At 42.1% G+C, this 15,650-nt stretch overlaps 1 pseudogene; it reads right to left on the bottom strand.

The window, feature by feature from the left end:
• Positions 1-14,281: 14,281 nt before the first annotated feature.
• LOC147455241 (uncharacterized) lies at positions 14,282-15,371 on the bottom strand (annotated as a pseudogene).
• Between the last annotated feature and the right edge of the window lie 279 nt (positions 15,372-15,650).

Below are 15,650 nucleotides of genomic sequence, written 5' to 3'. Positions count from 1 at the left end.
TTGCTTTCCATTGGTAGCTTGTCCTTGCTGGTTTAGGGCTTATTGCTACTGCATTGGTTGCCATTGTTTTGCTGCTGATGGGCATCCACATAAATTGGTGTGTTGGTTTCTTATGCGGTTGTCTGCTTTGCGATGTTGCTTGTACTGAAAGGAGTTCCTTTTGCTTCGGTTTCGGTATCCAAATGCGAGTAGCATTTGAGTTATTGCTGAGCATTTTCTTTGGGATACATATCTGTTTTATTCCCTTGAGTTTTGGTTGAACTATCTGCTTCTGTTGAATTCTTATGTTATCTTGTGGTTTGTCTGCCATGTCATTTCTAGCCTTCCACATCCATACTTGTTTCTCTTGTTTTGGTAACCTAGATATTTGCATTGCGGTCGGTGAATTCGTATGTATGTAGTGAGCATGGTTGGGAGTTTCTTGTTTGATAGCCTTGGGTATCATGTTGTCCTTTAGTGGAACCCTTCCTTTTGGCTTTTTATCTAGTGATTGAATTGCTCGCAACTGATTCTTCCGTGGTTGTTGAGCAAAGGTTACCACCTGTTGTTCTTGTGCATGCTGAATTTTGATTGCATTCATATTCCAATCTATCTGCACATTGTACTCTTTTTGACAAGGTTGTCCCAACAACATGGGGTGTTGTGTGCTTTCATCCTTGACCACATAAAACTTGTGTGGGTAAATATATTGATGTACTTGTACATGCAATATAGTCCAGCCCAATGTTTTCAACGAATGTGATGTACTACTTTCCAACACTTGTGGAGTAGAATGAAGTTGACCTGTGGACTTGAGCTGTTTGTATAATCTGTAAGAGATCAAATTTGCTTGAGCTCCAGAATCAAGCAATGCCATCAATTCAACTTGATTGCTACCCACTTTCACTGCAATTATTGGCTCCACTGTGTCTTCATCAAACTTCGTTAGTCGAATGACATTGATTCGCAATGGTGCTCCACATTGTTGTTGTCATCTTAGAAGCCTTCTTTTTGCAATGCGTTCTTTTGCTTCTGCTTGAGCTTCTTCTCGTATCCTTTGTTTCTCCTTCATTCGTTGTTTTTCTTGATGTATTTGTTGAAGCATATCCTGTGTTAGTGGAAAATGATATTTCTTCAATCGACACCCACTAATCCAATTTGGCATTTCTTCACCTGCTAATGTAGCAAGCTTGACAGCTCCGCTTTGTGATAGGTGACTAATCACAAAGGGTCCCATCCCTCGCTTTTTAAGTTTCTTGGCATGTTGATTCAAGGTATAAACAAGTACATAATCACCTGTTTTGAACTTCTTCGTGCACACATGCTTGTCAAAAAACTCCCTTTGTCTTCTCTTTTTAGCATAGATCGAAGCTAAAGCTCTCAAGCGGAGTTCATCTAGCTTTTCAAGATCATCTATTCTTGAAGAGAGCTCATGCCCTGTCCATTCTAAGCGTTTTGCTACTCGTAGAGTTAGGATTAAAAATCTATGGGTAATATAGCATTTAGGCCAAACACCATGTTGTACGGTGTCGTTCCTATCGATGTTTTGTAAGCTACCCTGTATGCCCATAGTGTTGAGTGTAGTTGTTGATCCCAATCTGTTCTTGACTCTAATACAATTTTAGTGAGAATCGTGCATAGTGTTTTATTTGTGGCCTCAGCTTGTCCATTTGCCTGTGGATGATATGGAGCAAATTTTCTATGTATGACCATGAATTCCTCTAGCAGATATTCAATGACTTCATTAAGAAAATGTGTTCCTTGATCACTGGCAATTTCTATTGTTAACTCGTATCGTACAAAGACATTCTCATAAAAAAATTGTGCAGTGGTTCGTGCATCTGCTTTTTGTGTTGCCTTGGCTTCCACCCATTTCGTGAGATAGTGCATAGCCACAATGATATATTGGGTATGGGTGCGATATGCAGGGGGTGAAATAAGTCCCACAAAATCAATGCCCCATTTTGCAAATGCCCTCGCTCCCATCATTGGCCATAGTGGCATCTCATCTCTCTTTATCGGCACCTTTGGTGCGCTGACATGCGTCACAACGCTTTACAAACTCTTCAACGTCCATATGTAATGTAGGCCACCATATTCCTGCGGTTAAGACAATTTTTGCCGTCTTATCACCTGAAAAATGGCTTCCACTTATTCCACTATGTACATGTTCTAGAATCAGCAGGTATTCACTTTCACTTGCACAGATTCTAAGTTGATTGTCCTTTCCTCGCTTATAGAGTTGGTTCCCAATTAACTGAAAGTCACGAGCCTCAAGCTCTATATCCCTTTTCCGTGCTCTTGTTATGTTTTTAGGAAACGTCCTTGTGGTTAAGAAATCAATGATATATTGACTCCATGCAGGTGCAATGTTTACCTGAAACAATGTCACGTGATCCACTAGTCATTTGGCACTACATATAGTATAATTGGTAACATAAGCATGTGTGTCCGTGTACATAGTTGGCCAATAAACCCCTAACTGTTTCAGTCTCTGGTGTGTTTTCACTGTTGAACAATGAAATGCACAATCCTAGACATGTGCTTCTTCAAGATAACACTCGAATTCCTCCGGATTTATACATAATCGTAGAATTTGGTCTGATCCTAGATGATACAGCCTACCTGCAATCAACTAGAAGTTTTTTGTTTTTCGAATTGTTTGTTGTTTGGATCTGTCTTCCATGTTATCAAACCTACCTCCAAAGGAAAGAATGCTTACAATTTCCTGAGACCATTTGGGTATCATTTCAATATTAAAAAGATAAGCATCTGGTATGTCATGATCTACTCCTTCAAGAGCTTCCCCGTTGTGTATCCTTGAAAGATGGTTCGCCCGTAGATGAGTTTCACCCTTTTTGACCACCATTGTGAAATCAAACTCTAGCTATATAATAAACCAGTGTACAATTCTCCCTGTATTGCATGGTTTATTTACCAGATACAAAAGATCTTGATGATCTGTGAAGAACACAAATTTGTTTGCGAGCAGATAATGCTAAAAAAATTTTACATCATAAATCATTCCTAACCCCTCTCTTTCGGTGGTTGTGTAGTTATTTTCTGCATTGTTTCATTGTTGGCTTGCATAACAAACGGGAAAATCCATTGTTCCGTCTTCAGGTTGAGCTAGAATACTCCCGATTGCATATGCAGAAGCATCAATGTGAACATGGAATATCTTTTCCCAATCCGGTGCTTTAAGTACAGGTGTTGATACAAGGTTTTCCTTCAGCTTTTGGAATGAAGTTTCACACTCCTCGGTCCAGTCGAAATTGACTAACAAATGATACAGAGGTTGTGCGATGACTGCATACATATATATGAATCTTCGATAATATCCGCAGTGTCCCATAAAGGATTTCACTTGTTTCGCATTAGTAGGCCTGGGTAGGTCTACTATGACCTTGATTTTGTCTAGGTCTATGGTTATGCCATTTCTTGAGACAATGTGTCCTAAGATGCGGCCTTGCCTAACCATAAAAATACACTTTTTCGGGTTAAGACAGATTCCATATGTCCTGCATTTTTCAAATACCTTTTGCAAATGGTCAATATGTTCCTCTCGTAGAAGAGAGTGTACACAAAGATCATCCATGCATATTTCTAAGAATATTCTTTGCACGTATGCGTCATTAACCTTTGAAAGGTAGCTAGGGCATTAGTTAAGCCGAAAGGCATAACTCGATACGCATAAATTCCCCATTCTGTGGCAAACACTGTTTTGTGTTGATCCTCTATTGCAATTGCCAGTTGGTTGTATCCTGAAAACCCATCTAGAAAGGAATAAGTGTGTTTCCCGGCTACCCTCTCAAGTACATATTCTGTGATTGGCAAGGGATAATTATCCCTTATGGTGGCTGCATTCACATTTTTGAGGTTTACACACACTCGCAGTTTTTCGTTCTTCTTGGGGACAACCACAATGGGTGACACCCAATATATATGTTCGATTTCATAGATGAATTCAACATCCATCAGCTTGTCAATCTCCTCTTTGATTCGTTTAGCAAATGTGTCATTATATGTATAAGGACGTTGTTTGCTAGGTTTTACATCTGATTTCAAAGGAATTGTATGTTGGCATATCGATGGATCAACTCCTTTGAGGTCTTTGTAGGACCATGCAAACACATCTTTATACTTCTTGAGAAGTTGTGTTAGCAGTTCTTCTTCAGGCTCTAAATCGGTTGCTATATAGACCGGATGAGGCTTCTCACCTAGTTCCGCAAGATCTATCCTTTTTGCATTTTCCGGCCCATCGTAAGATTCCTGGTTTGTTTTTTCCCTGACTGGTGGTGTCATTATGATTTTTCTGTCCTGGATGGTGAATTTCCGATAGTGTGATGGTACATTCATGTTTCCCTTTTCTGATTCCCCCTTATCATCACTATCTTCCTCAATAGTCCATTCCTCTCGTAAAGACCGTTTCAGTTCTTGGTATTTTTGTTTACGCTCTAGTTTGGTCTACTATGGGTCTTTTGTTGTTTCTTTTTTTTATTTTTGAGATTTTTGTGATTTTGTTTTTGTTTTAGCTTTCCGTACTTGTCTTATTTCCTCTTGTGTTCTTTCCCTTCGAACTTTTGAGAATCTTCTTGACATTTGATCCTTTACACAATTCTCTGCTTTTACAAGCATTAGATAGTGAGTTTTATCTTTTATCCTAGGCATCAGGTTCTCTTTCGCTTTGTTTTTTGCTCGTTTCCTCCTATAGAGTTCTTGGCGTCTACGGTGCGGATTAGTAAAATCATAAAACTTGATATTCTCTTGTTTCTCCCCACGCTCACTTGAGTTGTCTGAACACTCATTATCCGCATCGTTGTTTACCTCCGAATGCTCAGAGGAGTTATAAAACTCTTCTTATTCTGGTGGTTCCACCATCTCGTCTCCTCCTGGTATAATTCTTACCATGTAATAGGGTAGCGCATCATAGCCATCCTTATCGTAAAATTTTGTTGTTGGACTATCTGTAATGGTACAAACATCCAATGTTGCTAGTATGTGTTCCCATTCCAAAGGTTCTAAGGCATCTTCGGGAAAAGGTTCCGGAATATACTCCTTGTCCTCAATTGTTCTTTCTAAGACACATTCCTCTCTTTTTAAGCTTCCACAATGTGAAGCTCCGCACATCCATAGCTCTTTTTGTTGCCCTAACCATGCCGGGAGTTCTGACCCTGCTTATGTAGCTAAATCAAACTCTTCCACTGGTGTCTGGTTCACATCTTGTAACTATGGTCTTTTAGGTGTATTTTGGTTGTTGTCTCGCCATGTCTGAGGTATATGTGGTCGTAACCCCAATCTTGGACCATCTTTAATTGTCTCATGAATGGTCTTCCCAAGATGATCTCGTAATTGTTCTTTTTGTCGAAATCAACTATTGCAAATGTATGCTCATACTCGATTCCGCACGAAGTGACAATCACTTTTTCTAGGAGTCCTAGAGGCTTCTCCATGAACCCATCTGCTACTTGCAATTTCATTATGGTGGCTCTCAAAGCTGGTTTTTCCCATTTTTTCCAGATTTCCTTGGTGGCGATAGAAACTCCTGCTCCAATGTCAAGAATAGCCTTGGAAATTACTCCTTGGAATTCTACTAGTAGCATGGTTTTTCCATCTTCTCCCTCACAATACTTTCCAACCTTGTTTAATAGTACTGGCCTAGTATTTAGTTGAGGCCTGTCCAATTCTCTGATCCCTTCTTGAAGCTTCGAGGTGGGGTCTTTTACTCCAAATTTTTCTAGGCATTTGCCTATTGTGGTCCACAAGTTTGGTCGTAACCTTAGGAGTTCGGCTAATGTGATTGTGCATGCCACCGGGGTGGACAATAACTCAATCAACCCTTGTGAATCCATCACTTTGTTAGAAGAAAGTCTTTGAGATGGGATTGCTCTCACTTCAGACTTGGATTCATACTCTCCTAGGTAAGAGGATAGAGTTTTCAGCGAGTCTGGTTGGCTGTGCCCTGAACTAATTGATCCCTGGTCTCCCCCTTGTGAATGCATATCAAAGTTCATTTGTGACCTTGCCTCAAATTCTTCAATAGGAGGTAAGATCTCGTTTCTCTTTTCTCGTGCTATTCATGTGGTTACTCACCCTGTTAGCTTCGTTGGCCTCACAGATTTGCTTCCACAGATCATCTAGATCGTTACAATCCTTACCTATTTCTACCAATGTTTTAGGATGGAACCCGTCACTTGCCTCATCTGTTGTATTTGGCACTATGATAGGCTCTCCCCTAGAATCATAGGCATTCGTGAGTCTTTCCTTCGTTTCTACTTGTTCCTCTAAGGCTGGTTTGATAGGGGTTGGAGCTGTTACTTCATGCCCATTTGCAGGTTTACCAAGCGGGTTTTCCATCAAAGATTGAGGTGTTTCAATCATCTTTCTACACATTTCCAACCTTTGTTTTTCTATTTCAACATATGGATAAGCCATCCATCTTTGCTCTTGGGTTTGGTTCTTTTTGAGTCTGGCTTTGTAAGCTTTTAGAAGTGCATCTAACTGCTCATTTACCTTGTCTGCCAGTATTGATCCTCCCGATCCCTCACTTTTGGGTTCTTCTATTTTTTTGGGTGCTATGGTTGTCGTGGTGTGTGAGCTTAGGCTAGCTAGATCCTCTAACCACTCTAATCTATCCTTTGTGTGTTTTAACTCGTCGGATAGAGCTGTTTGTTCTTGTTCTTTCCTGGCTTTCATACGCGCCTTTCTAGCTTTCCAAGTGCTTCTCTGATTTTCTGTTTCTGAACTTGGGGCATAAATTTTTGGCTCTTCAATTATGGGTTTGTTCATCATTCTTTGAGCTTGGGCTCGTGTTACTGCCTGAATAGGTATGATTGTCTCGTTTTCTGACCCTCCATTAGCGGGACTGTTTCCAGCATGTTCAAGGTAGTTTTTTCTCCTTTGATCGGGTTCTTAGGGCAATCAAGAATCAAATGAGTAACTCCACACTCGGTGCAATATACATTGACTCTAATGATTTTATCATGAGGACAGTCTCTTAGCCAATGGTCTCCACCATACTTGTAGCAGGGTCCTTTAGGTTGTTGAGGTGCTCCTTGAGTTCCTCTTTGTTGGTATGTATGTCTCTGTCCGCCCATGACTCCGTTGGCTATGAACAACAATGTTCATTCATCTAAGCTATGTCTTCCTTCTCCTGCTGCCTGTGCAGCTGTAGGTGGTCCTGCACCGCCCATCATGCTCCATGGTTCTGGTGTTGAGGGTTCTTCTCATGGATAGTAGACAGGATTTTCCGCATATCCACTGGGATCTTCATAATATGCATGCATAGGCACCAAAGCCTTCTCTTCTGATTCGGTTATGGTTGGTGTGTATCTTATGCCGACTGGTCGTAATCTTGGTAGGGGTGGTTGTTGCCCCAACACTGGTTGTGGTCTTTCTACACCTACAGGTCTTGGTAGGTTGCCTGCTTGATACCTAGGCATTGGTGGAACTTGAGGAGAATCTACCTGAGCTTGGGGAGCGTAAGGTCTCTCTCTCACATATCCTTTGTTATAATAACATTCCTCCATCCCATGGTTTGTCCATTTTTGTTCAATAGCACACCACTTGGGCTGTTTAGCTTAGGGTTTGGCGTACAAGTTAATCTTTTTTAGCACTTCCTCTACAAGCTGATCCTGGTTTACAGCTACTTCTCTTTCGGTGTTGTCTTAGAAGACTTGCTTCCACGTTGTTCTGAGGATGAATCGTCGTCAAGATCCTTGAACTCACCCTCTTTGTAGACCGCACAATTGTCCACAAGGTAAAGAGCCTCCTTGGTTAACTCATTCAATGTCGTGCTCCTCTTCATATGTAAGTCCTTCTGGAGATCTGCATTCCTTAGTCCTTGGATAAATATAAGCATAAGTCTGGACTGAGTTGGCATTTCTTCCACAGGGTAGAACTTAACATATCTTTTTAGTCGTAGGGCTGCCTTTCGCACAGATTCCCCGTCTTTTTGTTTGAATTTATGGATTTGTGAGACGGTATTATGAGCTATTCCCCTTTGTGAGAATTCCTTGATAAACTCGTCAAACACTTCCTCCATAGACTCAAAGTCTCTACGCTCCACAGAGTCACTCCAAGTAGCAGCGTCATCCTCTAGGGCTAGTCCAAACCCTGCAAATTGGGTAGGGAAGTCTAACACCTCTTCCGCTCTAATCACCCGCACAAAGGCTGCTACATGATCTCTCGGATCTCTGTTTCCCGTGTATTTCTTGTTTACCCATTTTTGCACTTGAGAAGATCTAATTCTATGATGTTCTACAAATCTCATCATTGGATCTCCACGTCCTAATCGATATACCTCCTCTGGTCTTCTGTAGTAGACTGGTTCCTCTCCCAGTGGTGCTCCTAAGCCATAATTTCTAACAAATCTTGCAAGAGATGGTTCATTTCTTCGAACTCGTTCTATGGGTGGTCTTCCAGGCTCTGTTGACCCTTGAGGTTTTGGCTTACTTTCTGCTTGATACCGTGAATAGAGTGGTGGTTCTTGTAAATCCCTTAGCCCTCGTGCAGCTTGATAACCATCTCAATTTTGGTCTTGTTCCAATGTTGCACTTTGTCGAGGCCATGCCTGCAACGATGGTTGAGTTGCTGGTTGGTTTTGATTGTTGAATGTCTACGGTCGGGTAGAATGTGAGGTCGCGTCATACTCCTCTAAAAAGGTATTTGTAGACTTGCTAGGGGTGTAGGTGGCTCTTGGCACTTCATCGAGGGCATATGTTGATGCTCCTGGAACTATTGCCTTTTCTATCTCCTCTGGTAGAATACGTTGGTATTCTCGCCCATACCTATCAACAAAAACAATATCCTTTCCCATTGCAATTTCATAAGAGAATAAGTAAAGAACCTTGTCTTTGCTTAACTCGGTTGGGTATGGTTCTTTGCAGCGAAAGTAAGAGACTATTCCCTCACTCTCATGCTTGTAGATTCCCACGTTCTCATTATAAGTTGAAACCCTAGATGTTTTCTTATCATACATAAAAATTGCTCCATGTCGATCAATGTTTGGAGGCATTTCTTGAGTTTCTGAAACCATTTTCCCCTTCGCCACGTTATCTCCATATCTGTTGTAATCTTCAAGGTTACTAATATTAGATAGTGGTTCCCCTTTTTGTCTTGGAATCTATCTCCATCATCATAGACTCGAATTATCTCTAGTCTCTGAGCCGGACTTTCCTCAATACAAATACACTTGCGTCCTCGATAGTCAGAATAGAGTTTGTTCCTTCTAAGAAGATCACAGTGAACTTGGAATCATTCAATGGATTTAGGGAGGTGGTTCCTCCTGGCATTGGTCCTTCATAGGTGAATCCTCCTGGCTATTGGCTACCCATCATGAAAAAGGATTTTTTTGATGAAGTGTCAGTATCACTACCCTCCTCAATAACCGGTGCTAGTGGATCTAGCCTTGCTTGAGTTACACTTTCCTCGGTGGACACTAAGCTACCTTGGTCACCTGTCACCTTTTGGTCTCTAAAAATGTATCTTCCTGATCTTAAATTCATCAAACTTATCAATGCAATTTATCACAAATCCAACCACTCACCTAGCAAAGGATCAATCTCTGCACAACTTCTTGTTTTGCTGCTGAATATACCTGTACACAAGCGTTTAATTCCGGCACAATCGAATCAAAGCATTTAGCTACTAGAGGTGATTTTAGTAATGATTGGTATAACTGGAGAGTTAACCTCAACCACTACTATATTTTATACACTGCTGATGTTCTGGATTAGGTCTGATAATATGGAACTGTACTTCCCTCGGATGTTGGTCAATTTACGTGAAAAGTATGAATTCACTCTTTGCTTCGTCAAATGGCCAAATAAGGTCCAAATTCACTTCTGAAAGAAGTTATGGAACCCTTAAGCCAAATGGAACCTCACTCTCTAAGCCCATTCAAATTTTCTCTTTACTAAGCCCTAGTAGACATCCTACGCGTAGGATGTCTCCTACTTTGTTTTGCCTCGATTATTACAATATGGATTCCCCACAGCTGTTTTCACTTTTTGATTTGGACACCTAAAAGCTGGTCAATGGATCAAAAATCTGTTCTCACAGCCTGCTGCTAGTCTTGATCAGTCTAATCAACTCCAATTTGGACCAAAATTGACTAGGAGGCTTGCCTCAGGCTATACAACACCTTGCTATACCCACAGTCAGTATCTGGCTTTAATTTCTTGCTTTAGACATCATATGCGTAGGATGTCTTTTTGCTCAAAATAGATTCAAATCCAAACCACATGCTCCCCTTGAGGTGTTGATCGCTTTGGTATGCTCAAAATTAGGTTTGGAGTGCAAAATCACACAGATCACATCCTACGCGTAGGATGTCTTTTTGGCCTGTTTGACCCCAGACCTGACCCACAGCTTCCCCTTGATGTCAGCAACCCAGTAGTATGCTTAGATTTTGGTGCGGCTTTCAAAAGTCCCCAATTTTAGCTGTTCTAGCCTTTTTCACTCAAAAGTGCTAAAGTCTACTCAGAACCCAATTTTCTCACCCAAATGAGATGAAACCTCTCTCAGTCACTCAATATATCATGCAGATCATGCTCATGCAGCCATCCTATGGTTTTGGTCTTGAAATAATGCCTTGGCACAATTTGAGTACGATGTCTGGCAATTTCAGTCTATCTGGCCTTATCCTGTCAAGATATGGTCAAATTTCCATTTCCCAGGTGAAAATAGGGTAAAACCTACCTTCTGAACACACTGGTCAACTCAAAATTCCAAAATTCCCACTAGATTAGCCTGTAGACATCCTACGCGTAGGATGTCTCCTGGCTTAAAATTAATTTTTTTCCTGACAGAAATGCTCTTGATGCTCTGCAGCTCTATCAGAAACACTCACAGTAACTTTTGGACTTCACTTCAACTTTCAAACACACTTTTGCGTCTTTTACAACCTTGTGATGAATCTACCAAGCAAGTATACATGCATGAAGTGCTCTAGATCCTGAATCATGATGTCCTACTTACTCTACTCCTATTCATCATGTGAAATGGTTATAATGGTGTTTTGGTTGCTTCCTGGCCTCTCTGGACTCTCACGCTCTCCTCTCACCGCTTCTACCACTCCAACTCCTACTCTTTTAATACCTAAAACTATCTCAGTCTACCTAAATTTACCTAAGTCGAAGGATCTAGGCCAGACACACGCTCCCTAGACTCCCTCTAAGACCTAGAGAGTCCTCCACCCTCTGATCCTATCTAAATGTAAAACGAGACTCTTAACAAGCCAAAGCATCCCTATCCTCAAGGACTAGTCTCGGTCACCTACCTAAGGTTTTCGTCCCCGGTAGAGGAGCCAATGTTGGACGGATACGCCGCGACAAACATCAGCACAGCGAGAACTCACCTAATAAGATTTGTCAACTAAGGACGAAGCTCGACCCGCAGGCACGTGGAAGCAAGCATAGGGTGTCAACCTACACTCAACCGACTCCTAACTAATTCCTATAGAGGTCTCTACCCAATGTCTAAGTCAAAGCCTTTAGGAGTGCATAAGAGGAAACTTCCTACAATGCTTTCTAGAGCCGAACACCCATCAATCAATCTCGAAACCCCACAGAACTTGAAAGAGACCCTACTAACACCAATAGGTCGCTCTCCCTAAGGTCTATGAACCAAAATCCCAACCCAAAACACCCGGTGCAAAATCACATAGGATATCTGGCCGAAATTTGCAGGTTTTCGTTTCCAAAATCTAAAGTGTCTAATGTGTAGCTCTACTGAATGCGAACGCGTGGATATGCTACAATGCAAAATCGGACAACGTATGCTCACCAAATCACCAGATGAAGCTCGTAGATGGAGCTCGCAAAACCGGACCTATCCGCGCAATGTAGGTATTGGCGCGTAGCTCTTGTCGGGGCAACAAGCTGCACTTCTGATGGATATTTTTCTATGCCTGGGCCATGGAGCAGGACCAAACAAGAAAAACAAAGCAAAGACAAAAAGACAAAGCCCCAACCCAAGCCCACCAACAAGGAACTATGGATGGAGATGTGTTGCTAAAATCTACTCCCAAGGAATGTGCAATGCAGTCTCTGTGCCAGATTGTATCAATGATTATTCATGCACATGATCAATTTAATAGTTCAGCAAAAAGGAAGAGAGAGAATGTTGTCTTTAGTTTGAAAGAGAGAGACGAAAATCGAGACGAGAACGAGATATTGTGAAATTATTGAGCAATTTGAATAGTGAAAATATTGTTTTCACAGCAATCTTTACAAAACTTATCTTTGGCTTCAAAACCTTTCATCGATGCAGCTTTGTGGGCTTCCACTTTGCTTGAAGGTATCAGGGCTTACACCCTATAGGGCAGCGCAACAACAGGCTTACACCCAATAGGGCAGCACAGTAATTTTTCTTTCTTCTCTCTCTCTCTCTCTCTCTCTCTCTCTCTCTCTCTCCACCGAGAGTTGAGCTCTCTATCTTTTTCTCTCTGTACTAGGAGAGGTCTCACTCCGTTTCTCCCTCTCTTGACACCTTTCCTATGGGAGCACCCCTTAGATAAGCTTAATGAGAGGTATTTTTTTATCTCTTCTCTTGTCGATTCTCTGTAGAGAGCAAGATCGAGCTCTCTCTCTCTCTCTCTCTCTCTCTCTCTCTCTCTCTCTCTCTCTCTCTCTCTCTCCCCTCGATCTTACTCAATCACAGCCACTAAGCTTTCTTTTTTTACTCCTCTTTTTCAATTCCCTACAAAGAGCGAGATCAAGCTCTCTCTCTCCTCGATCCACAGTGGAGGAAGCTCTCCTTTCACTCTCTCCCCTCTATTCGTTCAGAAAGAATCTCTCTCCTCGGCTCCTTGCACATGGCAAAGCGGGCTCTCTCTCTTCTTGCATCTCACACTCAGGCCGAACCCTGTGCAGCCCGGTTCTCACTCCCTCTTCCTGCAACCGGATATGGGCTGCAAGGCCTCTTTCTCCCCATGCTCACGATGCAGCCCAAGCCTCAATCGACTATGGCTTGCTCGTCTCATGGCCTGCCCTCACTACATCCTCTGAGTTCCATCCTGCAAAAATTGGCCAACATGCTCCTTCTCATGCATGCGACTCCTCATCTAGTTTATGATACTCTCCAAACAACTCCCCTCTCGGCATGGCAATGGACTCCTCGGACGCTCGCTGGTAGTGGGTGCTTCCCTCATCGGTCGCAAGCAGTGGGTGCTTCTCAATAGACATACCCTCTTCATTGGCCACCCCTTGTCAGGTGATTAAAAAAAGATATTAAAACACCCACTTTTTCCATTCAACAGAAAACCCCCTTCAAAGTCTCATTCACACCCTCAATACATGCGTAGACACACACAATACGTGTATGCATTGCACGATGAGGTTATAGATTAAATGTACAGCCATAAACGGCCAATGGTAGCCATCCTCTTGAAACTCTCATCCGGCCGCCATGGTACACCACTGGCAGTGGTCGATCTCAATCTCTAGCCGCTGTACTCAAGGGCCTCATAAAAATATTTCCAAGCACGCCTGATCTCGACAAAAACTTGTGTGCAAACATCTTTGTTGTCTTCATTATCTTTGCTCCCGAGCATAGTCAAGTTTAACACGTCTTAGTAGAGACTCCAATCTCTTCATTTCCTTTTTGCAAGCTTGATAGACATAAAACATATTCGATCGTGCAAGCATCATCAAGTTGGGCATCTTCAAATTGTCTTCTCTTTAATCATAATTCCATAGTAAATTGAGGTTTTCATTGCCTGTCAAAACAAACTCCTCATGGTAGATCAAATGAGATCATCGCCATGAAAATTATGATAAAACAACCTTTCAAGCTCGCTTCAACACTCAAATCTCATGCAGATTCTCTGTTTCTCTATCGAAATCCCCATGCCCTTGGCCAAAAAAAAGTGCAACAGTGGCGTCCTGCGGGGAAAACTAGCCTGCTAGTGTGAACCCAGAATTTCTGGTTAGACTGGTGTCTTATCCATTGGGATTTTCTTTTTCCATTTAAATTTTACCCTTTTTCTATTATTTTCTCTCTTTTCTTTATCTTGCCAAAACCCCTTGGGATGGGAAACAAACTCACGTTGTCGCACATGTGGTACCCAATGTGGTAGAGAAGAAGTGCTATCTTGAAAAACAAGTGCCTCATTAGCTTGCAAAGGTGTTGGAGTGAGAGATGGTGGAATAGGAACATTAGAAGCACATGTCATAGCATTCAAAAAACCCTCTCTGTGGTTTCACTCAGCCTCAAAGGTTACCCTCCATTGGACTGCAAGGGAGGTAGCTTCAAAGGCCTCTCCCACAACACTAGCTCGTGCATATGCATCCTCAAGTTTCTATGGATCTGACAGCCTCACATGAAATTGAATATCGCTCAAAATACCCGTAAGAAAATATTCCAACAAAACTCTCTCATCAAAACCATGGGGATCACAATGCTTCATCTTGAAAGTTTGAAAACGCTTAACATACTCATCAATTGGCTCACTCTCCCCTTGTAAAAATTCTAACAGGTTCCCAAAGACTAAACAAGAAGGAAAAATAGGAGAGAATCTAGCAACAAAAGCTCTACCCAATCCATCCCAAGTCTGCATCAAATGTGGAGAATGACGCATCATACTAAGGTACCATTGCATTGCTACCCCAGTGAGAAAAGCAGAAAAGAACCTCAAACCAACAAGCTTGCACAAACTGTAGTAAATGGGAGTTAGCTGTCACAACCCCACCTCCATCAAAGGGTGTCAACTTCACAATCCACTGGTCAATATGTCTCTCCCTAGCTTGGGGAATAGGTGGTGGGCTAAAAGCATCATAAGCATTAGTAACCACGGGATCTGCAACTAGAGAATCATGTTGCTCTCTCGAAAAAACATTTTCAGTATAAACCACATTGTCATCAGAAACATCAAGAGAGCTAACACTAGAACCATCACAAACATCTTCAATAAGGACGACATTGTCAAAATGTGTGGCTGCAATCACAGGCTTATCCCTTGCAAAAAACCCAACCCCTTCTAAAGGCTCCATCTCGTCATTGATATGCTCAGAAGAATGTGTAAACCCCACTCCATACAACACCTCCTCAACAAGGGTGGGAGGGTGGGAAAGAAAAAGAGGTAGATCAACATTCTCCTCTTGAAGAAAACATTCAATAAAAGTGGCATCATCCACTACATTGGCCAAAAAGCCATCCCATACGCACTGGTCAAGAGTCGCATTCTCTCTCAATGCTTCGCTCCAAGAATCCTCAAGGGAAATGCCCTCGTCTTCATCCACTTCATCGCTCAAATGGGCTAAAAACTCATCCCAAATTTTATAAAAGCCTAAAGGCTCACCAACATCATCATCAATATTCAAGGTCTGGGTAGCAACAGACGTCAAAATAACCCTTTTTTTTGGACTCCCCCTGCCTAGATATGAGTGCATCCCAGATGGCCGCGAAGAAAGAAACCAGCCTAAAAATCAAATACAAGGAAAAGGGAAAAACTAGCTCCATAGCTGAGAATTGTAGGTACTTTGCTCAAGCGAGAACGCTAGAAGCTGGGTCCCACCGGGCGTGCCACTGATGGATATTTTTCTATGCCTGGGCCATGGAGCAGGACCAGACAAGAAAAACCAAGAAAAGACAAAAAGACAAACCCCCAACCCAAGCCCACCAACAAGGAACTATGGCTGGAGATGTGCTACTAAAATCTGCTGCCAAGG

This window comes from Adiantum capillus-veneris, chromosome 6, assembly GCF_014529385.1.
Source record: "Adiantum capillus-veneris isolate H3 chromosome 6, ASM1452938v2, whole genome shotgun sequence".
Classification (NCBI taxonomy): Eukaryota; Viridiplantae; Streptophyta; class Polypodiopsida; order Polypodiales; family Pteridaceae; genus Adiantum; species Adiantum capillus-veneris.
Note: the sequence above shows the minus strand (reverse complement) of the source record. Positions and strands in the feature narration are given on the sequence as shown.